Consider the following 19730-nt stretch of genomic DNA (forward strand, 5'->3'; position numbering starts at 1 on the left):
ATTGAGGAGCAGGTTAGTCACTGGGGAGGAGGGGTCATCAATGGGGAGGAGGGGTCATCACTGGGGAGGAGGGTTTGTTACTGGGGAGGAGGTTAGTCACTGGGGAGGAGGGGTCATCACTGGGGAGGAGGTTAGTCACTGGGGAGGAGGGGTCATCACTGGGGAGGAGGGGTCATCACTGGGGAGGAGGGGTAGTCACTGGTGAGGAGGTTAGTCACTGGGGAGGAGGGGTAATCACTGGGTTCACTGGGGAGGAGGGGTCATCACTGGGGAGGAGGGGTCATCACTGGGGAGGAGGAGTAGTCACTGGGGAGGAGGGGTCATCACTGGGAAGGAGGGGTAGTCACTGGGGAGGAGGTTAGTCACTGGGGGGAGGGGTAGTCACTGGGGGGAGGGGTGGTCACTGGGGAGGAGGGGTTAGTCACTGGGGAGGAGGGGTCATCACTGGGGAGGAGGGTTAGTCACTGGGGAGGAGGGGTCATCACTGGGGAGGAGGGTTAGTCACTGAGGAGGAGGGTTAGTCACTGGGGAGGAGGATAGTCACTGGGGAGGGGGTAGTCACTGGGAAGTGAAGGCATGCTGTTCCAAACAAACAAGCAAGCCATCCACACATTATCTACTTTGTCATACTATTGGGTGATTAATTAATAATAACAGATAAAGCATAGACCCAAGCCTAATCTTTGGTGAGGATTTTATTGACTTGTGTCACATCAAAGTGTTACCAACTTTCAAAGAATGTTTGCAGTACCACTGGTATTTTGTAGGCCCATTATTTAATTGATGTATCTGAAGGGATCAATTGCAGTGTGTAGATGTATAAATAGACCATTAATTTGTAAAGAATCAGCCAACCGCATCCCAGGCTTGGGTGATGATTCAACCCAATTTTTTCCTGTGATTCAGACTGTTTGATCTGGCCAAAAAGTCACTTATTACTAAGAATGACTGACACAAATATTGCATTTACTTCCCTATATTTGGGATGAGAATATTTCACCTATGAAAGTTCTGAGGATTTGAGGGAAACTAACCCTTCAGATTAAAAAATGGGTCAAGATCAGAGGTACAGGAACAAGGCTTTCCGAAATCCCAATATTCAAAATCAAGGTCACACACACAGGTTTTAAGTATGCAGTGGTGATCATCGTGATTCACACTGCTTGTACTCCAGGGTCTGTCCACTTCATATTTTCATATACAATATCAATTCTGAAATCATTGCTTTACGCAACAAATCACAATGACCATCAACATTACAAACATATGAATTAGATAATTTTCTTACCATGCCTACATAAAAACTTCATTTGGATTTTGTTTCATTGTCTTCATTATTTCACGTCTATTAACAACATTTCAAGTTCCACATCTACAAAAAAATAAATTAAAAAGTATGTTAAATGATTAATGTTTGTCTTTAGAGAGTTTTCTATAATCACCATTTTCCTGTTTGGAAACTTCAACCCCCCACATTCGTAAACTATTACCTTACCCCAAAAAATTCTCCTGCATTTACACAACATAATAAATGCACAAGGATTTCTCCCTTTAACAATATGAACAAAAAGTTTTATATTCAAATGCTGCACCAAGTAACTCAGGTGTGTAGACATCAATGACATCATTTCTTTTGAAGTCCAATGTATTAATAATCTACTACAATGCTAATATCTATGTCTGACAATGAGTAATTACCCAATGTTATGCAAGGTCATTTTCCCCATCATACTACACCAAAATCTTTTATTTTCTGAATTCTATACCTTGTCAATTAACTTGGAAACAGATTAATGTAATCATACATCTGTGGGCAGTTTAGACAACTGAAAATGTATACCTCTGATGTTCTGTGAATATATGTATATAAGTATGCAGTGAAACTTTGAGAAAAATGAACATCTAAAGAAAAAGAGGTCTCTTTTTGATTCAAGTTTATTTGATCATTAATGGAGGACTCCATCATCAAAATCTTAGCATCTGTTTTGATGTTATCAACATAGATTGAGGGGAAAATGAAATGAATATGGTTCACAAATTACAAACAATTTTTTCTCATTCAAATCCCAGATGTTGTTTCAAAACATCAACGTTAGATAACTGGGAAAATGATTTTCTCCAATAATTTGCTGGTGACATGATAGCACGTCTCATTTTTTTAAAGAATAAATTGCACACTTATTCCCTGAAAAGCTTGATATTAATTCTTTCAACTAATTTCTGATAAAAACAGAGTTTCCTGTTTTTATGGTTATAGATTGCTATTAGTTATGCATGAGTGACTACATCTCCAGTAAAAGTGACAGACTTTTTATAATAATACACATTTAGATGACTCCTCAATCAATAATTCATCGTTAATGGCTATGTTATTTGCAATATCAATATGACAAGAAAGACAACTCCTCCTATCAACTGATAACTACAACATACCAAATGCATTTTAATGCATTTCTCATAAAACATTAAGAAAATTTTATGGCAGTAAACTTTTCCACAAATTACTTTATCCTTCCATTCAAAAATACTACAATGCCCATCCATCCAAAAATCATCCACCAACAGTGATATTCAAATCATCAAGAAATGTAACAGATTTTGAAAAATTGAAGGTCATTGGAAATCGAACTAAAAAACTCCACAAATAATAAAACATTAATAAAATATATCATCAATTCATCTTATTTTGAAAAACTTCATTTTGCCATACATGTGTTGCCTGTTGTGATCTCTGCGTAACAGGAGGGTATTATATCTGATCGTCAAAAAAAACGGCAGACGCAATGCACCCGTCTTTTGTGTTGACACTATAATCACCACCTGTTACTTAAGTTAAATTACATGTTCTTTGGCTACCTGTCTCCCTGGAAATTAACAGCTTGTACCTATATACATAAATTTCAAATAACATTTCAAAAATTTAAATAGGTAAGCCCCAAGTTGACCAGCTGCCACCCACCTATTAGCTTCCCAATACACGCTCTCCGTGGACCCAGCCGGTGATGGTGTAACAATCACCCTTTTTCACAATGAAATGGTGGATTGAATTTCAATATATTGCAATAGTACAGAGATTTTAATAAATGATTAACTTTGAATTCTAGATTTTAAGCTTTTTCCAATATCGATCTTTTTTCTTAATCAAAATACAATATTCAGTGTCCTGTACCTTGGATTTTTAATTTGAAATAAAAATGTCTCTTTCATTTAGATTTGCAGATATCTTATCTTAGAATCAACTAGAACATATTGAAGGTTTGAAACTTTACTAACTCATTATATAAAAAAATTTTCCTACAGTTTTCTTCCCCTTATATAATAGACTTCCGACTTCCTAAAGACAAACTGCAATATGCAAACATCAAAGTCCCCATATAGTTTTCAGGAAGTTTGAGCTGAATCAGTCAAAATCAATTTAGTGTAGTAAACATGCTGAAGACAGAGTTCCAAGGAGCAGAGTTCCAAGAGGGGGTATTGAAATTCAACCAACAATTTCTTCCAAAATAAGATAATTCCAAATTAAAAGTATTTTAAGTTTTTGAAAAGTGGGTGAGCTCACAGTGAAACTAACATCCCTCCCATATCAAAGTCCTCTCACTTGTAATAAGCCTGCAAATGTTTTTTTTTAAAAAACTTCTATTCACAAACTGTTGATGGTCAACATGTTCACAGTGGGCATATTATCATTAGTGAGAATGTTTCTCTCACAGGCTAATGAATGTTGGTTTAAAAGTACATAGGTCATATCAGGGACCTATATACTAAGTATATAGGGCTATATACTAAGTATATAGGTCCCTGGTCATATGTATGTCACAAAAGCACCAAACATGGCACCAATGGAGATGTTTTGTCTATAATTACTTTTTAAAAAAACATTTCTTAGCAATAAGCTAAAAACTTTTGCAACATTGTCAGACAAGCAAAAATTATTGAAGCCATAGAAAAAGATCTGTTAGAATGAAAAACTTATGCTTTGTTATTTCAGGTAAATTCAACACAAGGCAGAGGTGTGTTTTGTTGATGATTTATCAAAACTGTGGATAACCTTCTAATCCCCAATTCACAACTCACAGGTGTGTGCAGTGACTGTTATCTCCATCAGGTAGATAATAGCTAGGTAATGTCTTGAAGGATATGACAAAGATTTCTGGTACTCAAGGTAAAGTCAAGATAGTATGGGGACATAGGAACACACTACTAAATGTACTTAGCTCAGCTCCCTATGGAAATACACGAAATAGTTACAGTACCCCCATCTTGATTTCCTAATGTCACATATAATTGCATAGAGAAGCTTATAAATGCTAGAGTAGAGGGGGAGGGGAGGGGGGCATGTAGTGCAACTTCTGTGAACTTACTCCCTGTATGGATCCCCAATTTAGCAGGAACACAAACAGATGGCAAAGGTAAACATTCAATGAAAAAAAAGCTGATAAAAATGGGCCCCCATGAATGACAATCTAGGGGAGTCAAACCAACTCATTACTGTATCCAGTCAGGCTTATGAAACTCTTAATTTTCACTACTTTATATTAGTACTGTTTAGTTTCATGTAGAATCAGCAAACATACAAAAAATTCTAGTTGCCTGTTGTTTGTGAACAACATTTATCTGACTACAAATAGACTGAGGCAGATTTATTCTCAAAGAAACAATAGCTGCTGTCAATGAAAAGCCAAAGTTATCAATATAAACATTTTTGGTATCCTATTTCAATCAATTTTTCTACTTCTTACAGAGTGCATGCTAAGTGCAATGTTTGTTGACCTTCAACTTCCATACAGTTCGTGACTATTCACATGACAGCCGGATCTACATGTTTCTCTTTTAATACAAACTGACCACTTGAAATATAGCATATATATGTAAGCTCTTAGTATATTATTGGGAACAGATGTTGAAATGCATTTGCAAAGGGTGAATAAACAGAAAATCTCAAGATCTAATTTGTAATTCAATAATTAGTACGTTTATGTTTCATTACTGAATTTTGTATTTACAGAGGCCACGAAAAACAGGATATTTGGTAGCAATCTCAGCATCTGCTATTCAAATCAGCTACATTGTGATTGGCTAATTCTCATCCTCTTCAATCAATTTCAAAATTTCCATATAGCTGTTAATTTTTATTCCTCTGTAAAATTCAAAAGCAAATTAAGAGTATATGGCACCAGAGCCACAGGAGCAAAATTAATGCATTCCCTTAGAATATATATACATGCAACACATCAAAATAATTAACTTGTTGAAAACAAATGTTATTTTCATACAAGACAGCTGGAAAAATATAATCAAGAGCCATGTTCCAAGGAATTAAGACTTAGTAAAAGTAAACACTGAGGACATTTTATCTTCTGCTTGCTAATTTATGGACAGACAGTGGGAACACGTCTCTGCTCACCATCTGTCAATGAAAATGCCATATCCTCCACTCTGCACATGATCTGCTTAGAAAATGTTCATGTCAACCTTCAAACCCTCCCAATCTGAATTCCAATCAATTGACCTTATCCAAAGTACCAATGGTTATGAAGAAAACAAATCCATATTTTTTATTTTTGATATATGGCTGGTTACTTCGGGTAACTGGGGAAGGCTAAATTTCAGCACTGCTGGAAATACATTAAGCTTTCTTGAAAAATGAATAAAATGGGCAACTATGTACGAGTGATAAAATACTCATAACTACTGTGAAACAAAACATCTACTAGGTACACAGATGGGAAATGCCCAAGGTTGAAAAGATGCAGACAGCGGGTGAATCCTGTACAAACTGAAAACATTATAATTACAAAATCTGAATTGCTCTAACTCTTAATGTCCTCAGAAATTATATTTCTTCATTTTTGCCTACATTTCACTGCTAGCATATCCCCCCTAGTGTGTTTAATGAGAACATGTGCCCTGACATTAAGCCAATATCCTAGATCTTCATAGTTTTTCAAGAGGCTTATAAGTGGGGGCCACAAAGACATCTGAAAGCCATCAGTACCACCACTCTCCCCCTTCTGACTTCCTGTTTGTGTATTCTCCCGGTACACAAAACATGCCGCTTTGAACACAATATTCATATGCACACACAAGATTATATCATTTCCTGTCATCTTCCACCCAATGTAATTCCCCCAAATTAAGACGGAAGTAGAAATTCTACTTAGGACTCTTGAAAAGCAGTGCAGATATGTTTTTCGAATAACTGTCCTATTTACAGAGAAGAAGAGGGAAATTACTACTTTTATGTCAAATTTGTACCCTTTTTTTCATCCATGACTCAGAACCACAATTTCAATAAAACTTTTCTAAATAAAGAATTCTAAAAATCAGAGTTCTTCAACCTTAAAAAAAAAAAATTAAAATTGAAGGCATTCTATCAATGAATACTTGACATATTTGAAGAATGAAAAATCTTGCAGGTTAACTAAATGATCTCTCTAACTGTCACCTTTTTACCAAAGGTAAATACTTAAGAGTGTGCACGAGTCAAAATACATTATCTTTTAAGAATCCTTTAAAGTTACAATGCAATTTGATTACAAACACTCTGAGAAATTAATAGGTAGGTATTAGTCAACTATCTCCGATTACGATGAGGTATTGGGGCCCAAGGCTCTCTTTTTCTCTCAATTACACCATGAACTATTGTTGTGCCACTGATTTTGTCCAAACTTGATAAATATGCTGATTAGGCAAATTCTCCTCTTCAACTCACATAAACGAAACTTTTGATTTTTAAAGATTTAATCTTTTCTTTCTTTCTAAAGAATGGATATGCAAGGATCAGCCCATCTTCGGCCCTTCTAACACTATACCTGGGAGTTAATCAGGTGTGTTCAGTGGAAAGTAATACCCAGTTCAACTTTTTTCTCCACCTTGCTTTTAAAATACACATTTCCTTTCAATCTATTTCTCACAACCAAAAACTGAAATCCTTTATGTTTTGTGGGATCATATTATGACTTGAAGGCTTTTAGACAATCAAATCTTCTATGTAGGGATTTTGACAATAAAATTTCAAAAACAATAGTGCAAACTGGTGCCAAATAGAGAAAACTATTTATCTAGGTAAGACACGAAATCAGGGAAAAGAATCAAAAATGTTGAATTGGGGTCAATGAAAAGTGTTTGGTTCTTTTTGTTTGCTTGTTGTAAAGATTATCTGAAGACACACATCCTGTGTCATGATCCAACTGCTTAGAGTATTTACCTTCAAAATAAAACCTCCATTTATCTACAGTTTAATTTCTATAGAAGATGGTCCAGATTGGCTGAATTATGAAGTTTCTCATAGTCATACACCACATCGCTATGTAATGCGTCAAATCTTCTGAGTTGGAGGTAAAGACTTGATATTCCAGTCACTAAATAGGTAGATTTGTGATCTAAAAGTCTTAGAACAAACCTTATAAAAGACATTTAGACCACTGAGTACACATTAGTTTAACTGAGATGCCGGTAGGAATGGCTTGGATGTTTATATGTGGTTATAAGGGTTTGTTCTAAATGTCTTAAATATACTTGTACTGTCTGAACTGGAGTACCTGCAATTTGTATATGTGGACTTAAGTCATTTAATTTAAAAATCTAATCAAACAATCTTAACAATACACTTTACATTAATCATAAATAGGTAGATTTTATGTTTGAAACCTTGAGCAAACAGACTTGAAAAGTTTCTTCAGTTATTATACATATTTATGCAAGTTAGAAATCTTGTTTTTGAAAAACAGAGCAAACATGTAGATGATAATATTGCCTAATAAAATGAAATAAGCTTGAAGTTGAATATACAACAAGTATACTCTTGTTATTTACACATGGCTAACACCTTTCAGAGTTATGACATGACTTAGACTAAACAGAAGAAAAATAATAATCCTCTTTATAGATAAATACTAGCTTAAACCAGATCATATCTCTTGTTTGTGCACAGGACCCTAAGCATTTTCATTCAGGCTTGCCACAGGATGTGGCCATTATTTCTGGTCATGAGTTGGATAAAATATTTGTGCAACCTGAGAAGACTATCAACCTCAGTAAACATCCTGGGTATATAGGCAAAGAAAATGTTTACAGGTCAGCTGTGCTGGCGCACGTAGCTTTCCAACATCAAGTTTCCCTCTATTAGGTCATTATTGACATATGTCACCTCACTTCTTTCCTGTTGACAAGATTTGGTGTATTCTGAAGAGGTACTAGGATAATCCAGAGCTGCCTCTATTTCCTGCTTATGACTGATACAATTAAAGAATCCAAAAAACTCAACCATATCCTGTATATTGAACCTTTAAGAGCCAAGTTCCCTGAAATAAGCTAAATACCCCAAAAATGGTGTCACTCTCTACTTGCAAACTCAGGAATTGATCCCATCCCCACCATTTCATTGCCATTCTTACAAGGAAGATAAATTTCTGAACAAGAATAGCAGGTCTTCCACACATGTAGCCAATCAATGATCTATAAACCTGTACTTGAATGCATACATCTTCTTTTCTTTAAATCTAATATTTATTCCTTTACAACTCATAAGAACTTGTACCTAAAGTATTTAATTTTTCTAACAGGAAATTTGAGAATTTATATTAAACTTTGTAGTTACCAATGGCCTTTTCCGGCCTTTTTACACGAAGACAATATAAATTCTCTTTGCAAACACGCAGACACACGAGTGGACAATATACGATTTTATATTACAGTGACCAAACCAATTCAGAACCATAGATCCCTGATCAAATCAGCATGATTACTCAGTAAATATCACCATATTACCTACATCAAACGAGACCTACATTACAGCCCCTTCAAGCTGAAATAACTGGCTCTGAAAAATAACAGCCCAGAGGGCTCAGTTCTCTGTCTTGACTTTGACACAAAAACTGTCATTGTTATCATTGTAAAGAGAAGTCTGGTAAGAGGGATAAGCAAAATGAAGTGTTTGTGTACATATACTGGGTAATTTCCATGTTGGGATAGTCCCATTCAGATTGAATCCACCTTCAGCCAACACAAGAAATGATTAAAATTAAAGAAATTTTATACAACATCAAAACACATTAATCACTCAGGTAAGAAAAAAACCCACTCTTATTTCAAAGATAGGTCATTTGAATTTTCATTTTTTTTAAAATGAACACCCCCCCCCCCTAAAAAAAAACCTTTTATATCCAAAATTACTTCCCCTGCAATAAATTAGGTTATAGTGCAATTGTGAAAATGCTGTATCATGCACTCAATAAATTTCCAAGATATCCCTAAACACCACAATAAAAACCAATCAAAGTTAATCAATTACAACATCAGAGGAATACTCTGGGCCATTTGAGGAAGCTCTCTGGATTCCCAGGGCATTGGTCAGTTGCAAATTACAACTACAGAGTCATTTTCACATCTGCTAACCACACAGCTTCAGGGTAAGAGAGATTTTCTGATAAAGCACTAATTTTAACATCCCCTGAATACAGCAATATTTACTTAGAATACACATATCTGACCAGCAGGGGGGTTTAACACCCAAGGAACCAAAATAAACAATCATGCAATATGAAACTGAAATTGCCCTTTGATCTTCAAATGAAGCAATCAGGGTCAATTTGGTGTTTGGTAATTACATGGAATATTCAATATATTATAACCCTTTGGTGACTAAGTTCTGGTGTACATCTGAAACATTGTATTGACCCAAATGTTTATCAAGAAACCACAAAAATGTAACAATTTCTGATCTACATGGAAGAATTTGGTTTGCCATTAGTCAGTCGCTGATAAAGTACAAAAGGGAGATTACTCCCTATCTATCCATGCTATATAAAATTACATCACATCTGATAGTGTCAAACCTACACAAGTTCCTTGTAATGCTTTTCTGGACACCAAGATAATTTCTTTAATTAACTTAGAGACTTGATTTATATATGATTTTGCAATGGATTTACTATCAAATGTCTAACAATTGGCTTGTGTCTTTAGTTCTAACATTTTTTCAATGTATAAAAATAACATTTACTGTGGGAAGCTCAATATATAAATTTTTAAAAATCTCCAGATCTCTATTGCACTCAATATACCATAATTCGCAAAATGTAGCATACTCGATGTTCTGCAAGACATGTTCTGCTAAAGATATCAGGAGCAAAATATATCATTTAAATATTATCAAACACCGATCAAAATAAATAATTTCTGTGCCTGTTTTCATTAATTTTGTTAATGTATAAGCCATCAAGTCTCTTGGGGCCTGGCAGAAAATAAAGGAACAGATGGAAGACAGGGTTCCTGCAACCGAAGCACACAGGGCTGGCTGAAATCAGGTGTCATAATTGATGAACAAATCAATACTTATTTCTCACCCTCTTAAATAACTTGGAGTAACAAAATCATGAGTGAGATTTTCTTGGTGTTTGACAATGTGCGTGTGATAACAAATTCATTAAATATCACTTAAATATCCCATTACAACATTTAAGAAACATGCACATGTATGTAATGTCAATTAAATATTTGAGATATCTTGTTCTATTGTATATGTTCATAAAAGCTTGATGTCACTTCATCTCTTAAATGTCCATCTGTTAATGGGTTCCATTTCCCTCCATTTAATGGCCAAACATCATCAGTAAAACTGCCAATTTAATTAAAGAAGTTGGCTCAGAAATACACAGGTAATAGGAATTATGTCCTTAGCATCAATGACTCTCCCATTGTACCATTTCAAATAATGAGCAAATCTACCCCCATAATGGTCAATTCCTATTTAGCCTACATCCCTCAATCCCTTCCCCCTGAGCTTTGCATTGTTATTCTAATAGCCAACCAATCAAAAGTCACACATCTGAAAAACTCAGAAATCTCTCTTGTTTGACACTGAATTCGTTTTACTGTCAGCAGCTCTGTTACCTTGGCAACAGTCATGTACAACAGAAGTATGAAGAAATGGCCTGCTGGGTTTAAATGCTGACAGAGGAAATGTCAAATTTTCCAAGTCTCTACCAAAATTTCTGCCATGTGTTTTTCTCAGCTGATAAATTCATTTCACAAGTCTTGCCTGTAATGCACTTACTGGATGTACTATAACTACAGACTTACTACATTTACATGATTAAAATGAACTACCTTACTCCAACACCTAGCAGACGGCACACACACAACCAGTTAGAAAGAAATCTGACAGTCTTCAAAATTATTTCACTCCCTGGTTTCATTTTTCAGACTTTCATCCCAAAACTAACACTTAGGTACATCAACATACTACACCTTTCAGACAAATTTCAGATTAGTATCTTATGGGGGAAAAACCATGATCATTCCTTTCTACTAGATGGTTAAAAAAATAAGTTGATTATGTTCTGATGGACATTCTGTATAAATAGATGATTAATCGGCATGTACTGCCATGTGTTTGAACACATTATCTGACACTATATATCACAAGTACTTTAAAGGCGGTATGTTAGTACTGATATACCAATATTGTGGGTGAACCAATGCATATTGATTCACTGACTACAAGATTCAATACTTTTCATTTGCATTGCTTACATAAAGAAAAAGTAAAATTTTAACCATATTTGGTCTTCTTTTGGTACCACTTCACCAAACATGGTACAGATTAATCCAAATTATGTTTAATCTCTAAATATAGCAACCTCTTTCAAATAGACTTCTTTTCCATATTTTTTTCCCAGTTTGTTATTATTGACCAAGAATTCTGTGTTCAAAAGTTCAAAAATTTAAGTATCATTGATTTTCCCCAACTTCTAGCTGAAAAGCACATGTGCAATTCAGCCCCTAAATGACAGCCTATTATGAACACAACAAAGAAAATAAATTAGCCTGAGGCCATTGGAATAAAAATCCACCCTCATTTGCATACAGCTGCTCATAGACCTGCTGTGTTGCCACTGGGCAAAGGGTGTAGTTTCACAGGTCAAGAAAGATAACTCTCCTGTACATAGTCAATAAAGAAATATTTTGTTAACCCTACAAATAAAATGTATTATCTTATTTATTTTCATAAGTGGTGTTTGTACAGTTGGTTATGAGCTAATGGAAATATTTCTACTTTCCATGCATGTAGTTATATAACACTTATATAACATAATAAACATAGTACTCATGAGTATGTTATTTTTGTTATTATTATTAAAACCAATACAATTTTTTGGAAACTGAAACTTCATCTTACTATTTTTTTTATCTATCACTTTTTTTCCTCAATACAATGAATTTTATTCTGTGTTTGACTGGCGTACCTGACTCAGCTTACTATATTTGATTCTAAGGTGGTATCAATGGGCTAAGGGAGGTAATTCATTTACAAATATTAACTAAAGCAATTGCACATTGCAATTGGTTGCAAATTCTCTCTCCCTCCTCCCTCTATCTAATTTTAAAAATCACAATTATCACTATACTTATATAAATTTGTCTCTAAATTGGTACTTAATTTAATCCTGTCATTGCCAAAACCAGAATTTTTAGAATTTATGTATCTAAGATCACTTCTAAAAACATGTTTGTTTACCCTCTCCCCACCCAGCATTTGAATTTTGGGTAGGTAGGGTAAAAATCTTTTTTTTAAATAATGATGCTAAACTTTAAAAAGAATCAATGAATTGTAATAGAATGCAAAGCGACTTTGATAATGTTTAACATTTCGGATTTTTTGGCTGGAATATCTCCTCTGACGACACACAGTCAGTACAAACTTCCTAAAGAACTGTTTTTCTGGCACTGCCACATGGCTCGCTGTCGCTGAAGGAAGTCATTTTGAATTTAGTAATGATTGATTGATTGAATATTGTTTTACGTCCCTCTTGAGAATATTTCGCTCATATGAAAACATCACCACTGCCGGCGAAGGACTGCAAAATTTAGGCCTATGTTCGGTGCTTATGGCCATTGAGCAGGGAGTGATCTATATCGTGCCACACCTGCTGTGACACAGGACCTCGGTTTTTGCGGTCTCATCTGAATTTAGTAATGATCACAAAGACACTTGTGGTTATCTTAGATCAGGGATTTACCAGTCTATTCTAAGAACCATTTTGGGGGAATTGGGAAAAATGAAAAAATTTAAACATACATGTAAATATTATTTTCAGATATACACATATTATGTCATTTAAGGTAAGGTTTGCAACAACAGGGAGATAACTCTAGCTATACCTCAATGTACTTCGCACTTTATGACGCCATCATGAAAAAATGTGTCACATCATAGTTGTATCGAGGGAAAATGTCATAATATTTACTTGTTATCTACTACCGCTGTCAAGTGTCAAGCAGCGTATGTGTATATCTCTATGACAAAATAATAATAATGTTTCTCAAATGATCATTTATAAATTATTTTCTTTGATATTATAAAAGTCTACAATTTATATATATACATATGTAGTATGTGCTACGGTTAATTTCCATTAAAATTATGTTGTGACCATCTAATCTCTGGGAATTTTGCTAAGGAAAGTAGGATTTATTTTGATGCTGTTATAATCGATCATTGTTTATGAATAGTATCCTCAAAGACAAGGTTCGACATTAACGAAGGTAGGAATTTTTATGACATTCACAAGCATTTTAAAAAATAAACCTGACAATGCTCTCTAATTACATACACTTTATATTTCAATGCTATGACATCTACTTGTGCTGATAGAACAATTTATAGCATGAATTTTGAAATGTAGAAAACGCGACTGATATGATCACGTAAGAATAAAAAAAGGGTCTTCTCTAACTAGTATATCTTAAAATAGTTTTAATTTTGTCTGAGGAACATCTGAATAACGTCGACATAAAACAGATTTGTTAGTGTCATTTTTACTAACTTTACGTTGCACAAATAACTTTACCACTCTTAGTGCACAACTGTGTGGCCATAAATTCCAACTTCCTTGTCTTTAGAAGTAAAATACTCACCCCCCCCCCCTCCCGATTTTGACAAGTCTTTGGGGGTGGGTATTTTGGTACAACTTAAAAACACAATGTGGTCTGGAATGTTCTGCTTCCCATTGTAAAGTCTTTTGTTTGTTAGATTAAAGCAGCTGTAGACAAAGACATTTCCTTGTCAATCACTGCCTACTGCAAGTTACAACAAAAATAGAAGTTGTAGGAACCTAACGAGAGCTTGTTTGTTATGATAATGTGAATCTCAATCATGTTGATACTATTTCAGTACTAATTAAAAGTGGAGGCACTTACAAAATGTCATCTTTCCATCAAGATCTACAACTTACCGGGTGGGGTGGGGTGATACAAAATAATAGTAACCCTTGGGCTACTGTTATACGTAGATTTATTACCCCCAATAAATTTCCTTAAGCAGACAATGACTTCTAGCCATCACACTAAAACAAGCAAACTCTTAATCCTAGTCTGACGTAAACTTGTCTTATTTTTCTGACTTTGGAGCCTGAACTGTTAGACCTAGGAGTTCTGTAGTCAAACTTTTTAGCTTATTAGTAACTATTGATATACACACTCCCACATATACTTATATATGTATACTTGAATATATGAAACTCAACTAGTTTCTTCAATTCTTCAGAAGGATATACTCATGAAGAATTGAAGAAGCTAGTCATTTAAAAGTTATAAAAGTTATATTGCTGTTCGTGCAAAATCAATATGCTCTAAATTACAAAATTAATATTTCTCTAGTTTGTAAACATAAACAAGATTCGAGTCTGTTTACAAAACACAAGAGTTAACGCTAAAATTTTGTTCTTATCCTTGCATTAAGAAGGTCCAAGTTTGGGTTGTCAACTTTAAATGCGAAGGAGTTGGGTGGGGGATGGAGCAATGTAACTCTGTGATGATGGATTTACAGTACCTATGAATGCAGAATTGATGTAATAGGACTGAAATAGTACAGTATATTGTTTTCAGAAACTGTAAATAGTTTTTCACAGAGATGCAATTAGCAAATCAGTGCTGAGTAATTTTTGTCAATGTTTACAAACTAGTGAAATATTACTTTTGTAATTCAGAACATCCTAATTTTGCACAAACACCAATATAACTTTTAAATGGCACATTTTATCTAAAGAATTCTTGAATTATGATATGATAAAAAATTTAGATGATAAACATACATTATCAAAACTTTGTAAACATTAGTATACCTCATTCTTTGTTTACACAACAAAAATAAACTCTCTATAATGAGCTTCTGTCATCATATATAACCTTAATTTTTGTGAAACCCTTCAAACACATTAAGCAGTAGATTTTGATCATTAAAAGTGAAAAACAAAATTTGGGGAGAAATCGTGAATCAGTCCCTTTCACTAAATTTGTTTGAATTAGGCTGATCTCAAACTTCATCATGTCACACATCAACAGACACATTGCTTCCATAATCTCCAATACGCGATTTCCGAGATACTGTAAGTGGTTTTAATTTCGTGGTGCTAAAAGTTTGCGGTTTTTCATATTCTAATTGCAGTGGTTTTATTTTTGCGGAATTCAAATTCTATTTTGATTACTGGTAACTGTTCAAAACGTATTGTGTCACACTTGCAAAATGACTGCGGTTGTTTTAATTTCGCGGAAAAATCCCTGACCGCGAACATAGCGAAATTAAAACCACCGCAATCATTTCCCCACTGACAGTATCCACTCTTCTGTGATCGAGTTACGTTCAGAACGCTTGGGTGGGTACAAGATGTATACGTACATTATAGACTGACTATGTAAATAAAGGATGAAAGTTATGACAGCACGAGTTCTGTTTATATCAGCTGGTTGTATACATCAAAGTGACCATACCAAGAATAATTTGTTTGAATTAGGCCATTAAATTAAATATGAACCTAGCATTTATTTCCTCTTTCACATCCTTTACTTTTAACAAAGAAAAATCGTGATTTAAAATTTCTGTTTGATATATTTTATCCTCAAATACTCATATCCTTACTAAATTTATGCTTCCCTGTAATTCAGGTGGTTGCATGACAGCTGGTAATCATCCCATAGTTAATATATTAATGCAGCGATAAGCATTCATACTCACCACATGTGTATAAAAACACATTTTGCATCTCACTGTACATAACTGTTAAACAAAGGGAGAAAACTATTGGGAAACTTGAAAATTGCATATTAAGCATGGCAAAATACGTCAAATGACTTGTTTAAAACACTTACAAATGATAACTTGACTTGTTTAAAACACTTACAAATGATAACTGAATTAACCAGTTGCTAAACACTCCTTAATAAATAATTTTGCAAAATATTTATAAATAATTTTCACTTTGACATTAAACTCATTGTGAATTAAAATTGAATTCAAATAGGATTCAAGGTAAAATGAATGCATCCAGACGGGCTTAAGCAAAATAAGTTTTGTACATCCATTCTTGATTAAGCTGTATGTCTGGAGCATGCTGGTGGACTGGAATTTCATACACTGCTAGGTGTTAGTCGGGATGCTAAGCTTGTGTCAAACGCTAAACCAGAAAGTGTACAGACTGAAAGAATTCCAATAAACATATAGCACTTCCAAAAATACATTCTGATCACTTTATACGTTTTCAGCCATCTTTAAATTCAACAATGCTAAAAACCTCCGCAGTTAGCATTAGCCGCTGTATGGATCAACGTGACCATTGTATCAAATTAGTAATTAGCATGTACTAGCATGAGTAATCAAACATGTTTCACTGGTGTATCAACGACAATGTAAATGTTCTCAGCTTTAAAACGTCCACAGGAAAAGACCAGAGGAAATTCTGGCCTCACGTGTGCCACCTTCTACGTTCTTTCACTAAAATTATTGGTCTAGTGATGTCCATTGTGACATTGTAATAAACTTTCCTTACCATTCAACCAACTGAGTGAAATTCTTAGAATCTCACGTGCGTATTTAGTGAAATTATGGCCAAAATGTACACAGCCTCCCGGCAGTCCTTTGTTGTCGAGCTGTCAAAATTTTTCACTATTTCATTGGCTGCAGTGAGGTGGGATCTCGAGTCCGATCTAAAAGACTACAGGATGTGTCAAAAATAACCCCCATACCATGTGCATTATATTATAAATAGTTTCAGTTCCATCATAATAATCCGCATAGGACTTGAATCTAAATGTTACTGAACATTTTTCCTCATTAGTGAAAAATTGTTTCTTTTAAAAACATTCAAACAATACGTTTGTACTGAGTCAGAATGATATCATCCCGCATTTCACCCAGAAATCTCACTTATAAAGTCACTTACAGAGAAATGTCTTTTACATTTATGTTTTACACCGGCATACTTTTCATAAAACCCTAATGCTTTTCATGAAGTATGCTGTCATGAAGAGTCGAGTATTTTTAAAATTGAAAATTATTTCTTAGATAAATATACATTCCTTTTATTCTTTGTTTTATTTTATTTGCTGTTACATTTTACTAATTCAAACCTCTTCTTCGTTTTCAATGACTAAGCTAGTCGTGCTGCATGCCAACATATATGATAATCTAATTATAATAATCTTGCATGTAAATCCTTATATTCTTTCTGTATTTTCACACATATTCATTTAGGATTTCAAAATTCATGAAGAGCATCCCCTGGTAGTGTAGATTCAAGTTGTTCAAATGATAGCCCCGGGGAGTATAGTGAGATCACAACTGAGGAACGAAGTTTTACATGGAAAAATCTTTTTCATACTTTATGCAAGCACAGCTACTACAGATTCAAGTTTGTTCAAATCATGGCCTCGGCGGTAGGATGGAACCTTAGTAGGGGATTAAATTTTTACATGGTAATACGAAGGTTGTCCCAAAAAGTTTTACACGAGAAAACTTTTCCTTATTCAAAAGAAAGATGTAAAATTGCAAATAAGTAATAAAAAGAGATGTCACTGAATAAAGAGAGAGCCCTGTTCATTGTTGGCTCACTTACAAAAATAAGTAGATATTTTCTTTGTACCCCTATGGTTGACTCGTTTGATCTCGGGGGCTAATAGCTGGTGAAAACGAATCTGATCTGCCGAAAAGGACGACCAACATTTACTCAAATATTGTGAGGGTGACCACAAGTAGCTATATTTTAAACGGTAATTCTAAATTGGACTGCAACGGATGAGAGATGCATAAAATCCAACGGAATGAAGGAAAATTGCATGGAGAAAATGTGTAGGGTTAACGACAGCGACCTAATTCTCAGACGTTGGACTTATTATTTTCAAGGTTTCTGTGACGTTAGGTAAAAGATTTATGTAATTACAAAACAGAACAATATTCTGGCTTTCAACTGGGAAAACTTTTTATGCATTATCACGATTAATACCGAAGTTTTGTGAGTTTGAAGCGAACAATCGAGAATTTTTGGCTGCTTTGTTAGCTCCCTTCTCACTATTACACTATATATACCAGTTTGCTCATATTGTGTCAAAACCCTGCGTGCAGGACTGATTAAACGCGAGATTCAGACTGGTGAGTTAAAGAATTGAGTTCAGTTGCACTTACATGTAGGTAAATAGTAGTTATAGAATTGACACAGCCTATAGCTTGAAAGTCGAAGTCCATGGTTTAAACTTTAATTCAATGAGATTCTGTTAAACAAACCAAAATAACCCATTTTCGAATACATTATACAATACAAATGGAGTATATACAATGCAAATTAAAAAATTATACAACGCAAATGGAAAATATAGAAAACAAATGGACAATATAGCATTCAAATGAAAAATCATACAATATAGATGAAAATATACAATACATTGTGCATTTTTACAATACAAATGAAAAATTATACAATACATCTGAAAAGGATCAAACATTGCAACGTTTGACATGTGATATACGACTCATTCACTATCACATGCATTCAACATCTTAATAGATACACAAGAGACAGAATCAATTAATGATCACGAGAGTCCTAATTGAGCTCGAACTCTCTCCCTCTGAGGCCTCTCTAATAACGATCAATGAATCAGTTATCAATTTCATAACCCCTATACTGAGTACAAAATTAACAGTAGGACAAACACAGGCCCCGGACATACCAGAGGTGGGATCAGTTGTCTAGGAGAAGTAAGCATACCCTGTCCACCGGTAACACCCGCGGTGAGTCCTATATCTTGATCAGTTAAAAGGAGTAATCCGTAGTCAAAATCAGTGCGAAAAGAACGCTTAACAATTGGTATGACACGCACCAGACATCAATGACAGGTTGTATTGGTAAATTAGGTCGTTATAATTATCATAGAATTTGCGAAATGCTGACTTTAAACAAAATTGTTGAAACCCCTGTATCATCAAATTATTTGTCAGTAGACTGTCTCGATTTAAAAACTGACCATACGCAGAACATGCTCTCATATCGATTCAGTTAGGATACATAAACAATATATGCAGGGGATAATGTGATAATGCTAGATAACATGGGAATTTGATCATAGTCTAAGCTATAGTTTGCACAGGGGCTAAGCCCGTTTTGGGCCCGAACTCTGTGATACCATGATAAACATAAAATCTATATCTATGGTATCACAGAGTTCGGGCCAAAAAACGGGCTTAGCCCCTTTGGCAGTTTGCAGTCGTGAAATATAATTTTACACAAAAATGTACGGCAACGATTAAAGGTAAAAGTTTCTATTGTTTCTTGAATATGCGTGAAAAGTTTTGTAAATTGAAAAGATACATGTATCAAATAAATATCCGTTAACTATTATATAGAATCCCAAATATTCTACCTTTGTACAATAAATATCCATTAACAAAATATTCTACC

The 19730-nt window shown here is 34.5% G+C and overlaps 1 long non-coding RNA gene across 12 annotated transcripts in view; it reads right to left on the minus strand.

The window, feature by feature from the left end:
- The window catches only part of LOC125668492 (uncharacterized), a 72507-nt gene extending 55522 nt beyond the window's left edge, over positions 1-16985 (minus strand). For 10 of the 12 annotated variants that reach the window (XR_007367648.2, XR_007367642.2, XR_007367639.2 and 7 more), the window contains exons 1-2: positions 16827-16979; positions 1289-1372 (exon numbers count right to left, since the gene is read on the minus strand). This is a non-coding gene — a long non-coding RNA (uncharacterized LOC125668492). Of the gene's footprint in view, positions 1-1288; positions 1373-16015; positions 16058-16826 lie in introns of all 12 variants that reach the window. The other 2 variants (XR_007367650.2, XR_007367638.2) reach the window with 2 other exon arrangements.
- Positions 16986-19730: the final 2745 nt, after the last annotated feature.

The sequence above is a fragment of the Ostrea edulis genome, chromosome 4 (genome assembly GCF_947568905.1).
Source record: "Ostrea edulis chromosome 4, xbOstEdul1.1, whole genome shotgun sequence".
Lineage (NCBI taxonomy): Eukaryota > Metazoa > Mollusca > Bivalvia > Ostreida > Ostreidae > Ostrea > Ostrea edulis.